Source organism: Eleginops maclovinus, chromosome 14, assembly GCF_036324505.1.
Source record: "Eleginops maclovinus isolate JMC-PN-2008 ecotype Puerto Natales chromosome 14, JC_Emac_rtc_rv5, whole genome shotgun sequence".
NCBI classification, from domain to species: Eukaryota; Metazoa; Chordata; class Actinopteri; order Perciformes; family Eleginopidae; genus Eleginops; species Eleginops maclovinus.
Genome location: NC_086362.1, coordinates 7458352 through 7479351, shown reverse-complemented (window position 1 = coordinate 7479351; position 21000 = coordinate 7458352). Strand labels below are relative to the sequence as shown.

General features: G+C 40.1%; 1 protein-coding gene and 1 long non-coding RNA gene across 2 annotated transcripts in view; one reads left to right on the top strand and one right to left on the bottom strand.

The window, feature by feature from the left end:
• Positions 1-21000, top strand: part of LOC134875715 (uncharacterized) — a 373215-nt gene that overhangs the window by 133258 nt on the left and 218957 nt on the right. The gene's annotated exons all lie outside the window — the stretch shown is intronic.
• Positions 1-21000, bottom strand: part of LOC134875714 (receptor-type tyrosine-protein phosphatase delta-like) — a 305785-nt gene that overhangs the window by 144316 nt on the left and 140469 nt on the right.

Here is a 21000-nt window from a genome sequence, read left to right as displayed (position 1 = left end):
CTGGATTTGTTGTTAAAGTCTTAGTTTACTTTGAAACACATCCTATCAATTTCTACATTATTGTTAAGCCCTTACATACATAATGCATACATGTACCACAGTGCAATGATTTATAGCTCTTCTCATCAGGAAAAAATGTTGTCATCATTCTCCAAATGAGATAACTTTGAGATGGAAATATGTAATGAAGGCGAGATACATGCAGAGCATCTGTTCGTGTCATTGTGTCAGTATCTGCCTTTACTCTAAATGCAGCACACAACTTGTTTCCTGATGCATTCATTCGATCCCCGTCCTATCTCCTCTCCCATGAATGAAAATCTCCTCAAAGCACACCTCAAAAGAAGTTGTTTAGCCATTTGTATCCAGAATCTCTCCAGGCAAATCAGCAATTAGAGCCTAAGCTGCCTTGTAAAATCAATTAGAGTTGTAGTATATGTTACAGGTGTCACCTCTCTAAACGAACCAGGAAGAGAGGTTTAAATCTGCCAGGCAGGAGAATATAATCTGCAGCACTCTCATAAAATCCTCCTCTCTTTTGTGAGGCGTGGCTTCATACTGCCAGTTTGAATTGCTGTAACACTTTTATAAAGTTATGCTGGAAGTTGCAATAAAAAGATATGTGAATATATTCATTGTGTTTGTCTCTATGATAGTAGCAAGCCGTCCAATGCATGCCCTTTTTTTGTGATGCCATGGTGCATTATTTACTTGCAGGAATCAGTTGATGTTAAGATATATTATTACGTTTCAGCTTTTTATGGAAATGTTCTTATCTTGATTCATGTTTGTGGCAACTTGATGCACATAATCTTAAATATTCCCACTCCTTCTCCTTCCTCACACTTGTTTTGGTTTTAGTAACAACTCCTGAAGAAATATTTGTCTCTAAAGCTTTTAAATGCTTCTCTCTGTTCACTAACTAAGTGCTAACTTGGCCTGTTTTGGGATTTGTTGCTGGGCCGGTAGTGTACAAAGCATTTATCATCTCTTTATTTATACTAGGAGAGCTGAGTGATTAAAAAAAAACACTGAATTTGTGGGCTATAAAATCAAAACAACTAGTTAAAAAATGCTATGAACATTTTACAGCCACCAGTTCAACCACCACCATTCCCACTACACCCAGCCATTGTGTCCTGTCAATATATTGACGTATTGAATGCAGCTTTAAAGACACTACTGCCTAAAGGTCATGCCATAGGATATGGTTTTGCTCTGTAAGTGCTCAGGTCTGAAAGTCTCAGAACGAGGCATTTATTGCCTGATGAAAGTTGCTTCTTCCACTCTCACTATGATAATTAATGAGATCGACATTTTCAATTATCTGTTTCCTGCCGTTACTTGGCTGTTGGAGTGCACTGCAAAAGAACAGCTGTTATCTTCAACGGGGTAGGGAGACGGGTGATGGAAAACAAAGAGGGCAGCATCTGCTTCTCTGAAAGATGGCACGCTATTTTTCATCAATATCTTTGTAAAGCAAGGAGCAGATTTCCTCCAGGTGGGTCTAATAAAGTCAGCACGGCAGTATGTAGCAGTATTGGTTAAGTTATGCAAACAAACATGCGGTCTTTTTACTGCTGCATCCTCGAAGTGAACAGTTGGTAGCCTCTTGAAGTAAATGGCCTTTTTACCCTCACGAATATAACCCTATAGGTGAAGCTGCGTGTAACGCGTGTGGGGTGTGGCAGATGTTGACATATTTGCCATGCTGCAGCGTTTCTCACTTGTTGTCAAATATGGCCGTGCACAATAGCCTCTCAGAGTTGTTTAATGTCCAGCAGAGCCTTTTTACTGACAAAATGGGTCATGTAGAGGCACACGGCCCTTTTTACTTTCACCAAGGTCAGTAGGTCTCAGTTGGCTTATGGCCTATTCTGCTGGGAGCTGCAATTAAACTGTGACACCATGTATCATCCCAGGTTAGTCACCAGCTTCAGTTGCCCACTTGTACTATTCATCACCCCCGTTGCACCACGTAGAGTATTTGGAAGGCCACAGTGGGCCCACAGGGGAATCATTAGTTCATGAGTAAATGTGAGCAATGGATGCAGATTCACCTTGCCTGCATGGATCCACGGCAAATGACAAACAAGGGTCATTTAGCAGCTGCACATTCCTTTGGTAACTGTTGTGATGCTGCATGATAATTAGGGAAAGCCATTGCAGATACCTGCCATGTAAAGGATTTTAAATACTAAACATAGGCCACCATGTGCTGTTTACTAAAAATACATGTAAATATAATTAGAAACTCATTTTTGCATGACTATTCTGCTCATTGTGTTTCGATGCATGGGCTCCCACAGAATCTTGGCCTCGTTTTTATGTGGTTTTGCATTTGTATAGTTTTTCTGAAAGACTGCAAGCTGTGGTGAAACAGTTTCACGCTGAGAGCAGTGGAGCGCGTGCAGTTCAGTGAATGCTGTTGTACATTCTCACTTTTGCACATCCGAGGACATGCAACAGCTCATTCTTCCTCACTGGGACAGAGCGAGTCAAAGATGCAAATGTGGCCATTCAAGCATGAAACCCCTGACCTCAGTATGCACGTCTGAAATTACAGAAAAGCCAGCACTTTCCTTTCTCTTAAAGGAACGTCAAATACGCATTGGCTCATTTATTTATTTTTTTACAGGGAAAAAACTCATCCCTAGGGCTGATTCTTTTTTTTTTTTTTCATCTCGCTTGTAAGAGCCAAAAATAAATGATCAGACACATCACACAGAGTGACGGATTGAGTCTAAATTTCCATGCTGGCATTTCAGTCGAGATCATATCTGGTACGCTGTAGTCATGAGATTTTACAGTCGGGTCAAACTGCAGTAGTTACTTGGAGCAGAAAATGAATAACAGTGAGTGTGTCATTGGTATACAGGTGTGCAAACAAAGTACAGAGCCATTTCAAAGGTTCCAGGCGGCATGTTTGAGCATTTGAGGAAAATGTGAAAAATGTATAGCCGGAAAATTCTGTGTGACAAGCAATGCAATGACACACTTCTCTTTGCGCCTCCATGTCAGTGTGTGCTGTTTGTCTGTGAGATAAATTACTAGTGGAATCACTTTGTGAATAGTAAAGCTTCATATTTTCTGAGCCTGGCAGGAGGTGAAGTACATACAGTAGAATACAAACAGGCAATTTGATTTGTTCCTATATATGAAGTTACCTGAATATCAACACTGAGGGCAACTCTGCAGGAGATCTGCTCTGCACAAATCTTATTTGGCTGTAAAAAGCAGGAGAGGGAAAGTGCTCCGTCAGCGCTCGTATGCATTTGAAAACCGTTGATAGTGTTAAGGAGCTGATGTGTCACACAGCTGGGCTCGTGTTGTGTCGGGTGCTTCTGGGTAAGAAAAAGGAATGAGAACTAGGCTGACTTTGTGTTGTAAGGCCACCCATGTGGAACGTGCTGAAAAATAATTAGCACAATAACGTGGTGAAAAAGGAAATGCAACTTGAGGAAATCAACTGTTAAGGAACATCTGAGGCCGCAACAAGCTGTGCCTCAGCATATGCTCCTCCGGTGTTTTCAACATTGCTCAATCTTCAGTCCCTGCAGGAGAAAAAAGCCTCTATTTATAGTTGAATGTTTTCTCAAGACGGACTGAGGCATCGCTTTGCTCAGCTAATTTTCCAAGTAGCACTGTAAAGTTTCAGGTAAAAGAGGATTGACTTCATGACACATGTACATGTCTTTTTGTAAATCATCAAAAAGAAAAGCAATCATGTGGTCTTGTCTGTAAAATCAGTTAATGTTATCAAGTTAATTAAAAGCTGGAAACTTCCTGCAGACAAATCACACTTAATTGGAAACACAAACACTACCGCAAGTCTTTGGTTTTTAAACACCCTCTGTCAGGGAAAAGAAAACTTTAGATGTCTGTTTTACACATAAACCAGTCTCTAAATTCCACTTACTGAACAGTTTCCAGAACGTCAGATCAGGGAAAATCCAGCTGCACCATGCTGCGTCTTATTGTGGACACTGATTTTATATATGTCGTAAACTCTCCACTCTATGAATTGCCGTGGTTATCTTACGTTAACATCACCAAATGCACCAGTCAAGCTGAATCCTGCAGATAAAATGGTAGTGTCTTGGCCATGTATGAAGCACAGCTCAGTGTACAGGACTGCACTGTCATAGCTGTGGTAGTCTCTAATCCATCACCCTATGAGGTGCATACAGCAGGATTTGGAGACAGTATGTTGGCCACCTCATATAATCAGGACTCCATAACAGCGCTTGTAATTATCCGCACCTATACAGTCCTCCCACTCAGTCTATTTTGCCGGGCTTACTGCAGCAGCTCGTCTGAATTGGGGGTATTTATACATGAAATTAAGGTGTAATTAAAATCGGTCTGGTGCTAAAGGGGCTGAAGGTGATTATGCTCATTTGCATAGTACACTGATTTCTTTTTCTAATGCTGCCTTCCCAATTATGACCGGTTCTAACACATTCTCGACATCCATCATTTTTAATATTTCAAACAAAAACCCAAACTCTGGGATGATTAGGAAAAGTGTTTATGTGCGATAACAATTTGCATTCTTAATGTATCTCCAGGGTACGGCGTAATGACTGACATGCCACCATTGTGAGTGCGTGAAACAGACTGAATCTCAGTGTCCAGCTTTCATTTTGAGGCATCTAGCAGATTTGTTTTCCTGCCTATTACCGCCATCACAGGCTTGGAGATAAGATTAAAGATGTTAGCACTGAAGATTCTGCAGAGCATCTGATGAGGAATCATCGGAACTGGACCTCGGAAAATAAACATTAGTATTCAGCTCATTTTTCACAGGCACAACATTATCTAATTTGCTCCATTGGGCTTGTTTTCAAGCAAATGGGGGACTATTATATGGGCTGTAGACCAAGGAGAAACTCATTACTTCTCACATTATCAGCGCAAATGCGAGAAGGAAAAAAACTGAGCGCTGGCTTCAGCGTGGTCGCAGGCTAATGCTCGTCCAGGTTGTAAATGGACCCCTCTCGGCTGATTCGCCGTCGCGTTCTAAGCCATCGCTGATATTTGGTGAAGGGATGTCATGACTGCTCCAGCTGTCACAGGCACAGCTGTTCACTTTCCCCTTGAGTGAGCAGAGCTCCCTTGCCCTGCAGCATCATGGCGTGTGTGTGTGTGTGTAGGCGAGTGTGTCGTCCAGGCGCAAGCATGCAGGGGGACTGACAAGGTGCACTAGCAACGCAGCTCATGCCAAGGCACAGGGATATAAACAATGCCACGCAAGTGAACTGGGAGAAATATTTCAGACGTGGTGTTTTCATGAAGTGTTCGACACATGTTGATGGCGAGCTCTGTTCTGCACCTTTCGAAATAAACCTGAGGAAAAAAAGCGCTGCTGATGTATGCGACATGATTGATGCTTCCCCCCTTTGGCCGGGGCGAGCATTTACTCTATCACAACGCTCTTCACACCATGTGTACCTCTTGAGGTCTAGGTGTCCGAAGTGCTAAAAGGGCCGTATTGATTGCATATTGAAACAGTCAGTGATGATGAATGGACACTCGCTAAATCAAATTTGGAGATTAATCGGCCAGCAGCGGTGTCATTAGGGCTTTGTGATGGCTGAATTAATATGGTGATTAAACGAGAGGTTGCTACTGTGTCACCATGTCAGCTCTGACAAGCTGACCCCGGATCAGCTGCAATGGAGTCAAAGACACTTCATCATCTTCCTCCTATGGAGTGTCTTTGACCTTTTGGCATTTACATTTGTCATCAGGGCTTTTCCCTTACAGTTAGAATAGCCCGTCGTTTACATGAATGGAAACGTCTGTTACCAGCTCTACTATTCTTGATTTGTGTAATTTAGTTGGGAAAAGGAATCCTTATATAAGCTGAGTAAAAAAGACAGCCATTGTCCAACACAGCAGAATGTGAGAAGACTGTGCACTACTTTCTGCATCTATATTTGTAGGGCTAATAAAAGTATTCTTAGCTGGCAGGAAAATGCAAATGCTGACAAAATCAATGCACCCCGCTGCCAAATCCACAGAAACTAGCGTGCAGATTTGGCTCATTTCGCAAAGAGGCAATACATATACACACACACACTCTCACACACAGAGACAAATCTGTGATACACCGTGTCCCTATGACCCTCATGCTCCATATGGTCAAGATGAGGGCAGAGAAAATAAGCACACAGCTCTGTGGGTGACTGCAGCTCTGTAGCCAGCAGAGCCCCGAGGTGTCGGAGCAACACAGCGATGGCTGGTACAACCCTCTTTTCCAAACCAATGCTCCCGTCCTGCCTCATATACTGTACCGTAGTTTATGAACATGGTACTCATGTGGTTAAGACATAAACATGAGCCTCTTTTTCTTCTTCTTTTGTGCCTCACATCAGCTCTAACCGAACCAAATCTGCACCATTGTAAAGCTGCAAAAGCAAATTAAACATACATAAAACATGGATATGCACAGCGTGTGGTTAAAAGCACAAAGCTCACACAGGGCTCCATATTCAATTTAACATGAAGAGGTATAACAAATATGGAAATGGAAATGAATGAATAAATTGCAAATCTTTTGCAAATAGTCTTTAAATATATACATGTTGGGCGACTTAAAGACATACTCGAAATACATATTCTACCCACGTACTCAGCAACAGAGAACAGCTTTTTTTATGCTTCCAACTCAATATAGTATTGGTGAATATTCGTCTGAATCCAACAACAATGTCTCTTTAGGGTAAGATTGTCCTGGTAGCCAATGTTATGTCTATGGCAAAGCTGTAACCGAATATGTCCGACTGCCTTTTTTTATTGACTTAGACCAATATGACAATATGATCTGATGCAGACAGTTTTGATAGACTTAAGGTTGGTCGTTAAAAAGTATGTTTTTAAATTTTCCTAAATTAAACAGGATGAGCTTAAATAAATATGGGAAATAATGAAGACATTTAAAAAACTAATACACACAGTGGAAGCTTTTCATGTTATCAGGCATGTTTTTGAGAAAGGACACAGTTAAAGTCATGCACAAAGTCACAAGAAAATGTATTTTACATCTATTACTACTCGGGCACTCCTGCCTGAAAGAAGAATAGCATGACAAATTGCATGTGTGCCACGTTAATAAAGTTTCTGCACCACATGGAATTCAAAAAGTCTCTCAGCTTACTTAAGGCGCACCAGAGCAAAGATTGCGTGACAATTCAAACTGAGACTCTAATTAAACCATTACCATCACATCAGAGGAGAGAATGGCTTCCTCTTTGCTTGTGGGTAACTAAAAAGTTGACCAGATCAATAAATATCCATTTTGAATCAGTCAACTCAGAGCAGACATATGATACACCTGCCTGTTTTCACCTCTCTTGCCTTTTCCAAGGGGGTGATTATGGGTTAATGGTGTTGAGGGTGGGTCAGTAGAGTTGAAAGCACTCCGTCTCCATTATCAATGGGGGAAAAATATGTGCCAATCCCTCTTTTTTGCTAAAACGCATGCAGCCGGTAGCGAAAGCTTTTATGTCTTTATGTAATTTGTGCCAATGACAGTGCCCCAGAAACATTTTCCAGTGTCACGGTGCTGGTTTGTCAGTGGGGATCACACAGTGCACTTATCACACACTACTTTAGCATATGGGGGAGCCTGGCCCGACAAAAAGATCATCACTCACAAAACAGGAGCACCGGATGACCTCTAGATGTTGAATTGATGTTATTCTGGCGCAATATTCATAGAGTGTGTGATAGGCCATTCAAATGTGGTCATATCTTCCAAATGGTTTCCTAATTTGAGTGGACAGGTCCACCATTGAGTCGCACGCCAGCAGAGTTATGCATTTGACCAGGAATAAAGCTGAAATCAATTTCCCCTGGTCTCTCTGTGGGCCTTTCTGAGCGGCCCCGTGTTTGTGCCTGAGGGAGTACTTACTCCACTTCTGCTGACCTCTTTGTCCTTTTTCCCTATGAGCATATCGCTCCCATTGAAATGATAACTGCTTTTCAATCTGTGGTCAAAACAACTGGGCACACTTTTCAAAAACCCCAATGGCTTTCAAAGCACTTCACCACCGCTACCGGGAAAAAAAACATTTTAGGCAGTTATCAATATGCATCTGGCTAAAGTGATTGTCAGGAATCATCCAAAATGCTGCCGGGGGACCACTTCTTTTGACCTCTTCTATGGATGGCCAACCATGCACGCTTATTTAAAAAGTTGTTGCGATTCTCAAGCACGCTACATACAGTTGCCCTTATCATTTTACCGTACATCTGCATGCATTTATCTTGGTTGTAAGGCTCCATCTGTCCTCTGAAGATCTTCCATTTGCAAAGTTGAGCTTAGTATGTAACATAGAAAGATCAAATGGAAACAAATACAATCATTTCCAAACTTTGTGTCATATGCGATTGTAATTCAATTACTGTACCACCAAGGAGGCCTGGAATCTGTTGCAGAATGGCTCGTTCCGACTCACTGCATTGGGTAATGGTGTTTTCTTTGCTCGGGAAATGAAATATAATATCATTAAATAGAGATATGCAGAATGGAGTGTCGACAGATCCATCTTGGGTGCCCGCTCAATCTGTTTGTGGGTGCTGAGTGGCTCCCCAATGACAGATCCAGCTTATCATTGAAACATCCCGCTCGTGGAAAAATGGGAATTTGGCTCATTCCACATTTTAGAGATTTATGGTTGTCAATATGGCGAGGTAGGAACAAAGACAGGCAATTAGAGGAAGATCCTGAAGAATGCTGAGCAGTCTATTACCAAGGATTTTTTGAAAGGATGGGAGTTCTTTCTAGAAGCCACAGATTCACGAGTAGCTTCAGAACTAACACCTCTGCACGGCTAAAATCATCCCTGCACTCGGCCATCATTGGAAGCCATTGACAAGAGACAGCTAGGGTTTTTCAGTATTTGCACTCGCCCCAAAGATAATAACTTGTCGTGGTTACCACTGCTTTTAGCTGCAGATAACTGTTAAGAGGGGCTGCGGAGGTGGAAAATGAAAGGGAGAGGCAATAAAGAAAAGCTTTGATGTTGTCATGCATGATTGTGCGGAGGCATCCTCAGGCTGGTGTCGAGTGTGTTGATTTAGTGAGTGCTGCAGAAATGAGAATACAGATGGCTATTTGGGGCTGGGCTCTGAGAATTAGAACCTCTACGACACACTTTATCTTCAGTGACACTTCAAATACTTCAGATTTCTTTCTCCAAGTGTGGCACGATGCCCGTTTAATTAATTTACTTTGGAGGTGGGCTGACTGCCATTAGTAACGGGAGTATAGAAAGACAATATATGGAAATGGAAAGAGGCACACCAGCAATTGCAGTCTATTTATTTATTCTAAAACATTTAGTCAAAGGAAGGAGTGATGTCACTGAAAACAAAGCTATAGATGTGATATTTTGGCAGGAAGTCTCCAACAGGATTTTTAACCATAGCCCAATCAATATGGGGGTGTTTTATTCTGAAACACAATCCACTGATCATGCAAGCAAGCAAAGGTGACAGATGTTTCCCTATATCAGACCCAGGAAATAAATAAATAACTGCAACAAATGAGTTGTGTCCACTCCATGTGCCGGACATCTGTGCTTCAGACGGCCCGATTTGTGGCTCCGGTCCTTTCTTTTTAGTATCAAGGAAACATTCTGTTCTAAAATATGGAATATATTGAACTTTTAAGACAAGGAAGTGTTTCGTTACGGAGTTTCTTTTTACAAAAACAGTTAGCTTTGTCATTTTGTGCATGAGGGAGATGAATGAACTAAATAATAATCTGAGAATATAACTGGGGCAGGAGAGTGATTCACTCAACAGTAAGTTCTCTATGGGCCTCCAAAATGTAATATCATTTCTGAGACACTGACATCTTTTAAGGCCACAGCTAAAAATGTTATTTGATGGACATCTGTGTTACACTGGTCCCTGTGTTTTAGTATCATGGAATTATTTTATTCCTTTTTATGGAATATATTCAGCTTTGGAGATAACAAAATGTTGAATTGGTAAGATTACTTTAGAAAAACAGTCGGCTAGGTATATGTGTGCATGTGTGAGTTGAATGATCTCATAATTCTTTCCATATTTTCCACAAAGACCTATAAATAAATAATAATATGATAATGCAGCACTTTGACTGGGCAGGACAGTGATTCAGTCTGCACCAAGACATTTCTTTGAGCCTACAAAATGTAATTTAATATCTGAGACACTGTCATCTTTCAAGGCCACGAGTTAAAATAATATAATTTATGACATTTCAGTATTTCAAGGACCTGCAGTCAAATTTATGTTAACCAGAAATACACAACCTTAACTGAGTTTTAATTTGCAGTCATGGACAAATTTAAGTTGGAGGATTTCTTTTGCATGTGAATATCCTGATGAAAGGAGACCTCTGTGTGCTGCCTTCCCTCCATACTTTTTTTTCTTAATGTGACACCCCAGCAGCAGCCTTTTGTACATTATACTTGCAAGTCATGCACATTTGGCTAAATACATCTCTGAGGCATAATGTAATCAGGGAAGCCATATTCTTGCCGCACAGAGTACTCAATATTTTGGAAAACGGGATTCAGTGCATTCTCATCAAACCCCTGGAATGAAATATGACATTTTTTTTATAGCTCTGGTATTTGCTAGAATAATATGCTCGCCAGGTGAATAATCAGTGTCGCTGGAAGTGACACACCAGTGCACTGAGCCATAAATGAGATGGGAATGGGGCATTGGGAAATTCTTATTATTATGCCTTAAGGAGAGTGTTTTGCTGTTACTACTCTATAAGGGTTGTGCTTATACATATGAATACAGAGGCAGTTTGGTCCCAGCACTCGGAGGGGCTTTAGATGGATCACAACGGTGATGACATGCATCCACAAACAGAGAAGCTACTGTTTGATGAAGGTGATCCTCTAAATACAGTCAGAGTGGAAGTTATTTGGCAGAGGTTAGCTGACAGAGACATTTTTTCTGAAATAAGCCAAAAACACATCCCTTACTTTAAAAAACATGTCTTGCTGCTTACTGCATACACTGCTGCAACATTAAGCTTATACCAACAGAAAATATAACACAATACCACACATTATTGTAAATAAGATTGTATGTAGTATTTTTCACTTTGTGTGCTTTCTAATAGTGCATTGCATTTGCTATTGCTTTTAGGACTATTACTTCTAACCTATTAATATTTCTACTTTTGCATGAATAAAATATCTGAGTTCTTTATCCACCACTGCACTAAATGCCTAAGGCTTATGGTAAAGTCATTCATTTTGCAAGAATTTTACCTGATAATACTAATTAGAGGAACACGTTATACATTAACAATTGAATGTATTTAATGTCACCTAATTTCAAATCATTGCACCTTGAGAACCATTTAAACATGTATTTTTCTGTTAATAATGCAGAACGAAGATGGACATAGATACATGAACTGGAGACTAACATTATTGTAGGTTTACCCAAAAGAGTAGGAATAGTAAAGACATTAATAATGTTATTTCATCCTTAAGGCCGTTAGCTTTGTTTATCATTTTCCATGATGAAGGATCTCTCTTCAATAATTGGAAATGTAACTTCCCACCTACCAGGGGCGATGTCAAAACATTTACACCTTGCCTTGCAAATCTGATAAAAGCAGATTAATAAAGATTGTAATCTCCTCCCCGACTGTAATGCACAGATATCTTCTGACAGTCGGATGGAGAGGCCGCGACCTTCACAGTCACTGTTTTGTGATGGAAAGAAACCGGTTGGCCTTTATGAGAGACGCACATCACACAAGGTTCAATAAGGAGAGTGGAAACCTTCAAGTCTTTGAAACGCCACAAAGGGGAGGCTTGATGGAGGATGGATTATGTCCTCACCACTAACCTGAGTCTGAAACCAGTGGACGATTTCTGATATCTCAAAAAAAAGGCAGCGCTTTCACACCAAGAGGTCAATGACATCTCATGAAGCCAAAGGAGCGGTTATGCTTTTGGTGGGGGTCCATTTCTCAAACTAGATAAAGTGTAGCGATGGAGTAAAAAGAAAAGCCTTGTTTCTCATTTTCTCGCGGTTCCATTCAGCCATGTCGGCCTTATCTTCCATCCACAGCCAACTGTATAGTCCGACACTGCCTTGATACGACAAGTATAAGATAAACTTGACAGATCAACTTTTTCGATAGTCACCGAGCCCATAAACAACTGAGGCCTCTAATCTGATAATCCACCAATGAAAGATTAGGCGCGGGGAGTATTATTGTGTTGTCACTCTTGCTTACAGGGTCACATGGGCTTTAGCTGCCAGGGTTAGACATCACTCGGCAAATCCTGGGGAGGTGTCACATCTCAGCAGGTGAGGTGTGGCGATAAGACGGGCCAAGGGATATTAAAGGGACAAACTGCAATTATCACAGGCGGTAATGAGAGCGCAGAAAACTGCAGGAGGGCGCAAGGTTGCCTTGTGATTAGAGACTCATCATGTCCCCGAAAGGTCACAGATGTGATCCCAAACATGAGTACATCAACAGCTATTTGCATTTTCTTTTCTTCTGCGTAGGTTAACGTGTCTAAAAACGCTGAAAACTGCAGCGAGTTCCAAACCTAAATTATAGAAAGTATCAAAAACTTTAATTGATGCTATAAACGCAGCCCACATTGTCCTCTTCCTGCTACTCGGAACATTTTAAACCTGGTATTAAGCACCAGGCAGCTCCTGCATATGCTCGCTGCTATCTCGCAAGGAGAGTTGGAGCAATTCAAACATTCTTCAAACTGCAATTTATTTTCCCCGAGTTGTAATTATGGTCTATTAAAATGCAAATGATGTCAATGGCAGAGCAGCGCTAATCACTCAATGTCTGTTTATGGGCAGTACAGCCACATTAGAGACTCACACAGGGAGATGAGCAGAGAGCCTCTATCTGTGAAGGATCCGATAAATTACACTCCTTTCTCCAGGTTTATATGCATTTCACCAAGGCATGCAAAGATAGTCTTCATATTCCAGTTATATAAGTTTATGATTTCGATGAGCACTTTCAGCTTCACCGCAAAATAACTTTTTTAATTTGTATGTCAAGACAAATATGTTACATGATATAACAAGACACCTGTATTTATCCAACATATACACATATTACTACAAATACAGGGTCAGGATATCTTGTGTGCTTATTTGTTGTGTACAATTACATTTGTGTGAAACGTCAAATAAATTATTCAACAGATTGTGGCTGAATAAAAACAGAAAATAAGTATATCCTGAGAAAGATCATTTCCATCAAGCATCTTAACTCCAAATAAAAGTATTTCTGGTCGGTAAGCTTCCTTCCATTCAACCTATTCAATGAATAGATCGCATACTTACAATCAAATATATTAAATGAAAAAGAAATACAGTAATACAAATACAACGTAATATGTGAGCTGACTATAATTGAAAAGTCTTATTAACCTTTTACATTTATCAACACAGCAAATCAGCTATGCAAGGTACACAAATATATTGCTTACTAATGAATACTTTAGTCTGTCAGGCACCTTTTTAAAATAATACTGAGCTCAATTAATCGTGTACATTTTGGCCTTATATCACCAATTATTAAAACTCCTTTATTACATTTGTTGTGTTTTTGTTTTAATCATCCTCTATCCTCACATTCATTGCGCAGTATGGATTTATGTGTACAGATTTTCTGCTGAGTGGAGATCCACTGTTAAACACATGAGGTCATAATTATCCATATTTCAGTTTTCTTCATAAATGCATAGCCACGGGTAAATTACGTTCATGCATGTTAAACTACACATGATTTCCTTCTGGGGGTCATAACAGTGAAGAGCTGCCTACAGAAATGTAATGAGCATGATGTGTCTCTGCACTGTGAGCAACCTATTTCATGTTATTGTCTCTGCCGGGTGTAATTTCTGCAAACTGCTATTATTTCCCCCTGTAGTTGATGTTTACACATGCATATGTACAGCCATCACTTTTGCTATGCATTACATGAACCCTGGTGGGGATTAGAGCTTATCTTTAGCACTGTTAACCATATGCCATGACAACAAACTCATGTCCCCGTTATCACAGTTCGCTGCTGACAAGACATGCTGGTATTAATAAGCAACAACCTCTGAACTCAGGTGCAGGCCAACAATGCAAAAGAGCTACATGCAGATAAAAATTGGGTTCCGAAAAAAAGGGGTTGCATGTTTTGAGTCTGACGCAATCAGATGCCTCTGTTAGAGGATGCTGAACTCTGTGCAGGAATTAGCATGCTAAAAGAACACTGCATGCGAGAAAGGCTAACAAACTGTCCCCCTGCTCACTTAACAAATTGAGAACAGGCTTGCCACCGCAGTGAAGTGCTTTAGTAATCACTGGTGAGAGGATTTGTGAGAATATAAATAGCACTTTCATGAGATCAATACTGTCATCCTTCCTCCGTCGGTCCACATTAAGAGCAGGAGCGGGGTAATAACGGAGGCCTGTTGGACACTCTCTGCAGCATGCTGTTTGATCAGGAGGGTGGCGTCCCCCTGGGAACACTCTCAGGCCTGCTGATAAATTCATCTTTCTTACCGTCCCCCTGGGAGCCGGCCAATCACTGAGGGACATTGACTTTTCATTAAGGAGATCAGTGCATTGTAAATTGAATTTATTTTGGGCTTAAGAACATAACAGAGCTGTTTGCGAGTCAGCCGAAGGCCACTAGAAAATGCCGATACACCGAAAGCTGATGGATGTGTTGGTCGACTAATAATGCTCCACCCGATCCATTAAGTAGACAAACAAACAGGTTTTTGGTAGATGAAAGCACATGTTAAAGATTCTGCTATTATTATTAGATAGAGATCTTCACAGTAGGCTGCTTCATGCTGCATTGTTACATTGACTATGCCTTCAAAATGATTGTCATATCCACATAATCATTTGGCAGTTGCTAGAACCAGAAAAGTATGGTAGTACTTCAACAATGTTAAATCACGTCTCCAAAGTATGTGCTCGTAATGTGGCCATTTTCTCACTCATGACACCATTTAAAAAAAAAACTGTGGTGTCATCATTTAACACTAAAATAGAAGAGGCTCAGAGTAATACTTTATTGGCTTGTTACACTTTTACAGTCTGTTATCGTACTCTGGGAGATTTATTCACTGTTATTTGATGTAATGCATTTTACGCCCTAACTTCCTGAGGCTTCAGCAGATTATGAAGGGTCATTCTCCACCACTCCACCTTCCACCTATGCAAAGTTTTTATTCTTGCTGTAAATTTCATCAAGGTGAACTAAAGTGTTTACTCCATTAATTTATTTCAGCTAAAGCCAGAGCGCTGACCCATAAAATGAGCTAAGATAATACTGACCTTAACATGGTCTTCTGCACATGGAGGTAATTGCTTAGGCTCCAGATCAATCAATATTGACTTGCCAGGTTTTTTTTCCCTTCCCCACCCACTATTGCTCGAGCTGAATGTGTAAAATTGGCTTTAGATGGATGGAGAACATATCCCTGATAGTTTAACCTTTATCTAGCTAACATGTTCACTTATCTGTACAATTATAGATTTTGCCAGTCAAGCTGTTTCACTGAACATCTGTTGAGTGGGGAATATAGCTAGGCTTATTGTGCACTGTTTAAGTTTAACTGTAGAATAATTAAAACTCATAGAAGAATATTATAAATCCAAAAAGTTGTTTCCATGCATGATCATGAATGTAATATGCAAATCTTTTTATCATGCCAGAAATAGCTGATATTAAGCAAGAACATTTCAACTGCGGAAACTAGAAAGCAGGTGCACACACAAACACACACCCTAATATCACACTCTGTACACCAAGGCATTTGATTTCTCTTTAATTTTTCAAGGTAGGGCACAGACTTAGCAGGCATTTCCATCTTGACTTGATAAATATCACAATCTTCTTTTCCCTGCCACACTGAAGTAATTTATTTTCTATCTCTCCGAGCTATATTTTCCAGTTAATATTTCTTTCTTTTTTTCATACAACCTGACAAAGGATGCCACAAGGGATGATAAGAAGTCTGAAACCTTTGCACTCTCACTCCAGATACAGGATTTACCTCGAGAATGCGTAGGAAAAAACCAAGGCATCTAAAATAGGGTGAGGCTTAGGACAACACACATATTTCTTTAGCCATCCAAGCTTTGGTCTTATTCTAACCACTATGCATGTTTAGTTTTGATCTGTATTTTATTTAAGTTTGTAGATGACTGTTCTTATCACTGGGTTACAACCTGTGTCTGATGAAAACAACGCATGCTGTCGATTTGTTTCCCTAAGGTGGAGCTCATATACTGTAGACTACAGTTGCTTTTTATAGAGTTTTCATAACAGCACATCCCGCTTGTGTCACTCACTAAGAAGTGCACAGTGTATATAGTACAGATGTGCGCTGTTTTACCTCTAGGATTATTCAAAGTATGAACGTTATTGCGTGAAAACTATGATCTCAGAGATTTGCAAAGCTGGCTTTTATTCTTTGCAGCCGAACCAAATTACGTGTTCTTTGAGTGATGGGTAGCGGTGTCCTTCTGGCTATTCAACTCGCCCTTAATTTGAATTTGATAAGATTTCTTTTTGAGACATTGTTAGGCTAATGTAAATTTGGAGGAAGGACGCAGGCCTACCGCTGGCTTAACTTTGATGAGGTGTTAATATCTAATATCAAAAGCAGATAAAACCCTTATTAGCCCCAGTGGTCTTGCTGGAGTGGGAACTTATTACACAGAGGAGATGAGACGAAAGCAGATGAAGTAATAAGGCTGCTGGGTGCTTTGTTACATGTCCTTAAGCTTTATGACGGGGTCAACTTAATTTTGTGACTCAAACGCCGAGGGTTTACGCATGCAGGCAAGCTGACATTGTTTGAGAGATCTAATTCAGACTCTCATATTTCATACACTGCAACATCTGGGGGATTACAGTGTCTCCAGCCAGAGGCAGTTTGATAATCGGTTGTCATTTTCCGAGTTGTGTGCCCTTCCCAGCTTTGGCGGTTTCTAAAGGTCTTTGGTTCAATCAAATGTTTCTGAGATTAGTTGGCTGCACTCCTTTCAAGAACTATTTCCATGTGGGTTGGGTTTAAATGTTTGCCTTTAGGCTCTCAGGGTAAAACACTCGCTGCTACGACACTGATAAATCTGGACTCTGGAAGTTATTTTGACAAAATGTAGCCATTTGGTTTGCTGGCTTTTAATGGTCAACAACAGATGCTACACAGTGTAAACTCAAACCAGATGTAAACTGCAATAGTTTATACAAACGTCCAAAAAATCTGAACCGAGGCTGTGAAGTGAATTAGAAACCTGTCTACAGTCGGCTGTATACATAGGCAGCAGTACAATGGTCCGCAGTTATAATATCACCATCTCAGTTGCTGACAGTTGCTCATTGCCATTCAAAATTAAATATGACTGAGGCTGGGTTGGATGGCAATAGTTCTGCACATTCTAAGATGGGCCTGAATAACAAATGACATGTCGATGCATTTCTCTTATAACTATACATATTAGCCTCTTAACTTAGAAGAAGAGTCCCCAGGATTCATATTCATTAACATAGGAAAGATTGTTAAAAATCTTGTTACAATTGATTAGGTATATGTTGAGATATGTTGGTGAAAACCAAAGGGATGGACAGACATTTCCACCCATAGATTTGTGCAACTACCATGGCTTCTGAATATTGTTTGGGGACTTAGTGTTGGATATGTATTTGTTTCACAATGGAGGATGTTGTAAGTAGTCCAGCCTCTTTACAAATGGACGCATCATTCCTAGAGCTCTGTAGAAAGCACAAAGTAAGCACAGTGTTTGCAAGCTACCAATCAATGCTTTGGACCAAGAGCAATGAGCTTTTCAGTCACTGACTGAGAGACGGCATCAATACAAAGCGCTCACCCTAAACAAGTCGGAAAACACCTTGAGTTCCAGCACTATGTCCCATCGATTTCTGTTCAGCTCGACGCGGATTCTGCTGCATTTAGACGTTTAATTCTCTTTCAAGCAAAGTCATTACACAGCCGGGCATTTAATTAAGCAATCACAGCGGGGCAATCTGAATGATTCAGAGTTTAAACAAGGGCCAAGTTGGCATTATTGTGCCTTTACAGCTCCTAATGAAGCTTATTCTAAAATGTAAGATTAATGGAACAATACAATTACTTAGCATAGCTCCACATCAACCGCTCAGAGACAAGTCAACGTTTATGTTTCACACTCAATACATCCACACAGTTACACTCTTGATTAAGTGTTAAAGGATTTTTTGAGATGGAAGGAACCAGGTATTCACGGCTGACCTGTTTCCTCCATGAAAGGAAGCTCATTGGAGGCACAGATGTGTGTGAGGATGTTCTCCCCTCTCCACGCCTCTGTGAGCAGCAGACACTATTATGTCTGGATGTGGCCTCTGTGGGCTGCGTTTGCCTTTCCTTAAATGAACTGAAATGACATTGACATTCATAAGATGTTCACAGTTGGTCAGTCAGCACTGCTTGTTGTGCAATTCATAATGAAAAACTTCAAATACACTACTTTGATACATTTTAATTTGTGTAAATCATTCCAGTCATCACATTTTTTGCTAAACTTGTTAATTGCCTTGCCATGCTGTATCAGCACTGCTTATCTAAAAATAATTAGCCAGAACAATAGGAAAACAACATTTTGCTTTTTGAGATACATTCATTAAACAGTGCTATCAAAATAAAACTCCTGCAGCCGATAGAACATAAACAATTAAATGCATGTCCCATTGAAGCTGTGTGTACACAGTGTGAATTACTTTGTGATCTAAAATTCCAAATTGCTTACAAATTTAAGTCTGTGGTAGACGGAGATTTAATGTCATGGTAGGTTTGCTCATGACGCTGCATAAACCTTATTCAATATCAATGCTTCGTGTTCTGTGTGATCCTCTTCCCTGTGTGTGTGGGCCGGTGTGCAGGTGGTGCAGCACCTGCAGCTGCACCTGTTTGTGTCACAGCATGTTGCTCTCTTATAGACATTTGTTCCCTGTTATGTGAGTGTGCTTTCTACAACTGCTCCACAAATCAATTGTTGGCTGGCACAGAAATACAATTACAAATACTATAAATCTAATTTTAAAGGAATAGTCCAATTTTGTTGGCTTGATGTTAATTTGAAACTTCATAGATTAATACAATTGTGTTCATTTAATCAAGTCAGAATGGTAAATATGTAGCTTTAATTTAGCATGAAGTATGAATGGTGGTATAAGGATGATAGCCTGGCTTCATCAGAAGGTACAAACATTTATAATCACATATTAAGATAACTGATTTACTCACAAAAGCCAGTCAAACTGTTTTCACCTGGTTAAAGTTGTTATGCTAAGCTAACCGGCTACTAAATGCATGTTACTGCTTTCGGCTTTAGCCTGGTAAAAGGACCAAATGACACTTTTTTGGCTAATTATTTTTAATATTCAAGTCTACATTTTCCTCAAACTTGAACTTTGACATTCTAAAGTCTAACCGCAGATGTTAATCAAAGTCAAGACTTAATCCAGGCCTGATAAGATGCTCTATTTAACAGGCTCGTTTTAGCGGGGGGCTCGATCAGGTGGAATGAAGAGGAACTGATTGCTTGTGGTGATTGTGCTGATTACATTTTAAATTTAAAACTTTCCCCCTAGTACACGGTCCTGAGCACTATTGCAGACAATGACATAGCAGGCTGAGTAAATGCCAAGGTGCCTGCAATCTCATGGAGTAGGAGGAAATACTTGGAGTTTTACTTTAGTTCATAGAAAGTTCCAAAACAAACAAAGATCTACTCGTATTGATAGATGTATTTGGTAAAACATGATACTGAGTTATCTACAGCAGTTTCAAAAAGCTGAAAATGAGTAGCTTCAATCATAAACATGTTTTTCAATTTGATAAAACAGTCATGCTCTGTAGGACGCAAAGTTCAGCTGACTCTCTCTCTTTCTGATTGTGATCAGAATCCACAATGGCCGAGATCCATGTTGCAATTTCCCCCCTAGTCAAAACATTATGGATGCTTGTGCTACAGCTGTCATATAAATGACATTTGAAAATATACGATGAAAGGCATTTGCATGAAATACGGCACAGCGTAAGGCATTAACATATTTAGAGGGGGGTCCTTGCCCTCTGTTGGAGATGACAGATCATGTCACAAACAAACACACACATGAGCTGCTGACAGCAGTTTCTAAAAATCTAAAAAAAGGGAATATTAATGTGTGTAGAGCAGGATTCCCCTGTGTTTACAGAGACATAATACAGGTCTAGCAGGCATTCAGTCCAATCACTGTGTGTAAGCTTGGATAACCTTGTGCTAATGCACGATCACAAGAGGACTGAGACTAATCTGCACTGTGAAACCTTTTTCACTCTGAGTTACACATCATTTTACTGAATCACATTAAGTTTTCAAAACGTTTGCATCCCAGTGGGTTCAATATCACGGCAGGGATATCAGTTTCCAATCCGGAAAATCTCCCTTGATATTTTTGACCATCATTTTGCATCTTTTCCAATTTGTTCTCCAAATATGTGTGTGTTTGTGTTGGTTTGAAACTACATATTAAACTGCTAATGGCAAACTTGGCATTTTTTGCTGCAGTTTTGAGAAGTTAGATGTGAGCAGCAATAATTAAATGCAATCTCGTCAGCATGTGGTAACAGAAACATTCCATTTAGGCAGGGCAACAAGTGTATGATGAACATACTTTGTGCCATTAGTGACTGTGATTGCTTGTATCGAGTGGTGTGCATGTTTCATTTGAGAAAGTTGCACAATAAAAGTGCACATAAAGTGTATTGGAGCTCAGTATTAAAGGTCCACAGTGTCTGATGTGTGTGAACTAGATGACTTGGCAAATGTTCTGTACACACATCACAGCGGCGGAAAACCAGTTATTACTTTTAACAAGGGTAATATAACAACACATTTAATTTGTTAAATAGGCAACTGTGCATA